Source organism: Squalius cephalus, assembly GCF_949319135.1.
Source record: "Squalius cephalus genome assembly, chromosome: 14".
In the NCBI taxonomy this organism is placed as follows: domain Eukaryota; kingdom Metazoa; phylum Chordata; class Actinopteri; order Cypriniformes; family Leuciscidae; genus Squalius; species Squalius cephalus.
In genome coordinates this window covers 816,742-822,884 of record NC_137135.1, presented here as the reverse complement: position 1 = coordinate 822,884, position 6,143 = coordinate 816,742, and the positions used below count along the sequence as shown (strand labels likewise).

General features: G+C 33.3%; 1 long non-coding RNA gene across 1 annotated transcript; it reads right to left on the bottom strand.

Moving 5' to 3' along the window:
* Positions 1-212: 212 nt before the first annotated feature.
* On the bottom strand, positions 213-955 carry LOC307171644. Its single transcript, XR_013823581.1, has 3 exons — positions 864-955; positions 371-451; positions 213-282 (listed from the first exon to the last, which is right to left on the bottom strand). It is a non-coding gene; the product is annotated as an uncharacterized lncRNA (long non-coding RNA).
* Between the last annotated feature and the right edge of the window lie 5,188 nt (positions 956-6,143).

Below are 6,143 nucleotides of genomic sequence, written 5' to 3'. Positions count from 1 at the left end.
TCAATGTAGAAAATGTCTGTTAGCTTACCTTTTTTCAGTAGTGAAAAATTGTTTATGGAGTTTATGGACCTCAGAATATCAACAGTGGTTTTTGAGTTGTTGCACAAATCTGAAAGTAGATTAACTAGGGCTTGAATGAAAGCGTTTCAATTTCAATTTTGCAGACATGCAATGAAATATACCTTTTTTATCAGCTGTGGGCTTCTTTATAGGAGTTCATGGATCAGAAAATCTTGTGATGAGTACATGGAGGAAGTTATGACTTCAGTGTGTTTCAGAAATCTGAAAATATTACATTCATTAAATGCTCCAAGTGAAGTCTTCACATAAAATATTTTGCAGCTAACATAGACATTGTATGTTAACTTACATTTTTGTTGGTAGTGGACATTTGTACAAGGGTTTGTGGACTTCAGAATATCAACAGTGGTTATTGAGTTGCTGCACAAATCTGAAAGTGTACCATTAGTAGATTAATCAGTGCTTGTATAAAAGTCAACAACTTAAATTTACTTCAATAAAATGTACCGTTTTATCAGTTGTGAACTTCTTTATAAAAGTTAATGAAGCAGATAATCTTGAGATGGGTATATGGAGGAAGTTATCTGCAAAGATGACAAGCATTGAACAAACTGCTTGGTGAAAGTAAAGGGTTAACAAACATTTTCTTCTTAATGGCAATGTTTTTGTTAGCTTACCTTTTTGTCAGTAGTGAAAATTTGTATAAGAGTTTATGGACCTCAGAATATCAACAGTGGTTATTGAGTTGTTGCACAAATCTGAAAGTGTACCAATAGTAGATTAATCAGGGTTTGAATGAAAGCGTTTCAATTTAAATTATGCAGACATACAATGAAATATACCTTTTTATCAGCTGTGGACTTCTTTATAGGAGTTCATGGAGCAGATAATCTTGTGATGGGTATATGGGAAATTATGACTTCAGTGAATTTCAGAAATCTGCAAATATTACATTCATTCAACAAAGTGCAATAAGTGAAGTCTTCGCATTAAACATTTTGCAACTAACATAGACATGGTCTGTTAGTTTGTATATGGGGACATTTGACATTTGTATAGGGGTTTGTGGACTTCAAAATAACAACAGTAGTTATTGAGTTGCTGCACAAATCTGAAAGTGTACCATTAGTAGATTAATCAGTGCTTGTATAAATGTCCACAACTTAAATTTTCTTCAATCAAACCTACCATCTTAATAGTTGTACGATTCTTTATAAAAGTTAATGGTGCAGATAATCTTGTGATGGATATATGGAGAAAGTTAGGACTTTGGTGAATTTCAGAAATCTGAAAACATTACATTCATTGAACAAAGTGCAATAAGTGAAGTCTTTACATTAAAAACATTTCGCAACTAACATACACATGGTCTGTTAGCTTACCGTCATTTGTATAGGGATATGTGGACTTCAAAATATCAACAGTAGTTATTGAGTTTCTGTACAAACTTGAAAGTGTACAATTAGTAGATTAATCAGTGCTTGTATAAATGTCAACAACTTAAATGTACTTCAATAAAACTTACTGTTATATCACTTGTGCACTTCTTTATAAAAGTTCATGGAGCAGAGAATTTTGTGGAGCAGAGAATCTTGTGATGGGTATATGGAGGACGTTATGACTTCAGTGTTTCAGAAATCTAAAAAAATACATTTGTTGAACTGCTGAAGTGAAGACTTAACAATATTTTGCTACTAATGTAGACACTATGTTAGCTTACCTTTTTGTCAGTAGTGGACATTGCAGTCTATAAATCTGAAATTATATTGTTAGTTGATGTAGTGCCTTAAATATTTTCTTTTTAAACTATTAAAATGTACATAATCATGTCAACTTACCTTTTTATGTGAAGTTTTCTAGATCTTTTTTAGATGTTTTCTTGAAATCCTATTAACTTAATTGCATTTTATAAGACAACTGTAGGAATGCAGGCAGTCTTTGTGGATGCTTCCTATGCTGATTGGAAGCATCCAGTGTTGTTTGGATGGCTTAGACTAGGGCAGAAATTAGATCAAAAACAATTTTTCAACTAAAAACCAGAGACATTGTCTTAAAAAGATCAAGACAAATCAGATACACAAATTGAACAAATGAAATGCATAAACAACAAAAACCTTGACTGGATGTAGCTTTGGAGCTCCAGAAAGAAGAGCAATTATGGGAGGTGCTGGGTTGTGCCCGATGAACAATGGATAGAACTTGGTATGGAATGGTCAGGACTGTATGGACCTTGAAATCTCAAGATGTGTGTCACATGGTATGGACAAAAAAAGAATAGACAGTGCAGTTATATACATTTCTTAGTTCAGCGTGCTGCATAAATCAGACATATTACCTTACATGACCAAACCTTTCTTGATAAAATACTAGTGGACTTGCAGAAATTACAACAGAAATAATTTTCTGAACACTTTAACTGTCATCGTCCCGTATGCAGATATACACTGTCCCGTTTACTCTAAAAAGTAGGATATGCATATTATCCCCTAATATATAATATTATCTTTTATATTGCCTTTTTTTTATTACATCACATATTTTAGTAGTTATCATAAATTAGGTATCATTTGAAAGCTTATGATCTCAGAATTCATCCTGTGAAAACGGTTTTGAAATTGGACATTGTGTTACCATAGAAATGGTACTCTAAATTATTTTATCAGGCTCCTCCACTTTTGGGCGTCATGTTTCATAATTTATGATAAAAATATTTTCTAATCTTGAGAAAACACATTGTCAGAAAGGTCTGAGCCTCAAGGTTCCATATTTTGTGACAGAAGTGATATTTGGACAGAAATTTATTAATTTGTTATGGTAGAATGCATACAGTTAAATTCAATGGAATTCAATGACACCCAGTGGCTATTTTTGGTAATACGCGTAAACATCTCATGGGAACTTAAATTTTTTTGATATCCAACTTCAAATTTGGAACACAACTTGGTTACATATGGCTTTGATTTATAGTAATTGTTTTGTAAAACATTTAGTAATATATATATATATATATATTATATAAAAGAAAAATATTTAATAATATTTGATTTAATGTAAAATTAAACTTCAATAACTGCTTTCATTTCAGTAATAATCTGCTATTTTCTCCCTTTAAGACCAACTTGGGTCTATACTCCAAAACATTCTTGAATTACAACCACTTAAGCTTGAATAGTGCATTTTAATGTCCATTCTCAAAAAGGGGGGTGACAGGTAAGGGGTTAAGGCGAGACACTAAAGGGGAATAGGGTAAAATTTTAAAATAATAGATATCACCATGAAACTTCCTCAGTTGATTACTTAAAGTATATAAAAAAATGTATTACAAGTTTTAGAAATTTGTATGTTTAATTATGCAAATTAGGCATCATATGTCACTAAATATGCACGATTTTGTATATATTTTCAGTAGATAGATCTGAACATATGATAAAGCCAGGTGCAAAATTATTTTTTCATTTGGTTTACACAAAAGATGAAAATAAAAACTTAGAGGGATTTCAGGATGCTTTCATTAACTAGGGAATCAAAATATACTGTCCATGGCCATAAAAAAAATAAATTTTCGCCATATTTTTTTATTAAAATGTCACATAAATCAGGCCAGGAATGATTTATTAACAAATCCCTCTGAAAATATCTTCAGAATACTGCTAAGTGTATAACTGGAAAGTTTGGTGTACATAGGTGCTACATAAGCGGAGAGGTTTCTACTGGAGAATGACAATAAAATACAAAAACTAATTTTGAGAAAACGGCAGTTAAAGATTTAATAGTTCTAAATGAGATTTCTTCGTTAGCTTTAAATCCCCCTTTGGACATTCACGATTGATTACTGATAGAAAGAAAATGCCCATATTTGGTTTACATGGCATTGTGCAGGAGACTCAAAGCTTTACAACTATCCCGGTCATGACAGACTTCAGTGAACAGACAGATCTCAGCATGTCATGTTGGAATACTAACTTCCTGGTAAATTCGGGAGAAACTTACTGCCGCAAGTAAACAAAATGTAATAAAATAAACATCTTCATTTTCAATGTTTTCTTTATAGCAGCTTGAAATAATACTTATTGAATTAGTAAACTAGCCCAAAATCTCAAAACTGACCACTGCATGAAAAATCGATGTTTTTGTCTGCTGTGTCTCACCTTAATGATATGATTTGAAATAAATGGTCTAATAACGTACCGTTTTCACTTGTGAACTTGAACAGACCTCCATGGACCTCAGATTAATTGTAGCATGGTAGGGGCACATAAAAGAAAAATGCAGTTATACAGTCTTCATTATGTGCCAGAAATGTCAATTACTTTACTGAAACTAGTACTGCTTCATGGTAACTATAATAAGTTGAAACAATTTCAATTGTAACATTTTCTGCATCTTTAATATAGACATGGTCTATTAACGTACCCTTTTCAGTTGTAGGACATTGCACATGTTGACTGTATCCATGGACTTCCAGTAGTTTCTTAATTGAAGATGATGTTAAGATGTCCTCATTGAAGTCTCCCATAATTACTTTCTTTCCTGGATGTTTTTCCAGCTCAGTAATAACATGTAACAGATTTTGTCGAAACACATCAATTTGATATGAATTAGGCCTGTACAGCAGAGCAGCATTCAAACTGATATGTGGAACTGAGAAGTACAAACATTCCAAATTGCAAGGTTCTGGAATGATAACTTTAAAAAACATGTTTTCACAACAGTAAATAGCAACTCCACCTCCTCGCTGTTGTTTTAAATTACTGAAAAGTGGAGTGCTGTTGTCATAGCACTTAGCTCTTGGATTATGCTTGAAAATAAATCCTGGTATTTGTACTTGGTCTTCAACTTTTAGCCATGTTTCAGTTAAACAAATACAATCTGCATTCATAAGTTGTCTGTGAGCTTGAATATCTTGAACATGAGCTTGAAGACTTTGCACATTGTGAAGAGCAATTGTAAATATACCAGGTGTCTTTGAGAAAGTGTGACTTTCTAATGGAAATTTTGGTATATTTTTCATTGCCAAGTCAATTTGATCATTACAGTATATTACAGACTCCTTGAAGTTTTGAATTATTAGTCCATTGAGAGTTCTCACACGACTCAATGCAACATATGCTTGTCCTGAAGTAAATATCTTGTCAAGGGATACGACAGCTTTATCTACTGTGAGCCCTTGCACTTTGTGAACAGTGCATGCCCATGCCAGTCTAAGTGGAAATTGGCGTCTTAAACCACCGTTGGTTGTGACTTGATCTTCTTGAACTTCAATTACTGTAGAATTTTGGGAAAATCTATGTCGTTGGTTTGATCTCTGAATTTTTCCCACATTTGGATCATCAAATTCCACATGAATGGCTGATGGAAAGTCATCATCATAATCATCTTCCTGTTTTTCACTTCTGCTAATATGGACAACTGTACCAAAGGCTCCATTCACAAGTCCATCCGAAACATCAATATTTTTCTTTAACATAACTCTTGCTCCAACACCCAAGGAAACACATTTAGCCAAACATGAGTTGAAAACGGTTGAATGAAATCCAACTTTTTTTTCAATCCTTCCAGTTTTTGGATTTCTCACAAAATCTTGAGCTCGAATACTGATTGCCTCAGGACAAACCTCATTTAGTCTCTGAATATTGTATTCATCAACCTCTTTATTTGTAGGAAATATATGAACATCCCCGCATTCTTCTCCTGTTTCACGTTGCTTCAACATGTTGATGTCACTTGAGCTTAGAGGTTCATTTTTTTTACGAACTCTCAGACGATTTAAGGTTTCAGCAAAAGATACATCTTGTTGCCGAACAACTTCAGTTAATTCAGCAATTTCAAAGTTGTTTTCCCAAAGGTTCACTCCTTTTGGATCAGCATAAAGTGGAGTTCCTTTGACAGGCGGCAGCTGATAAAAATCTCCTACAGCTACAAGACTTACTTTTCCAAAGAGGGAGTAATCACCAGTTTGTTTGATTTGTCTCAATCTCCCATGAACATATGACAAAAGGTGATGGTCAACCATGGATACTTCATCAATAATCAAAATCTGCAACCATCCAAATTTGGAACGCAGAGAATTGATTTTGTCATCACTTAGTGGTTGATATGGCAATTTGACATTAGCACCAATT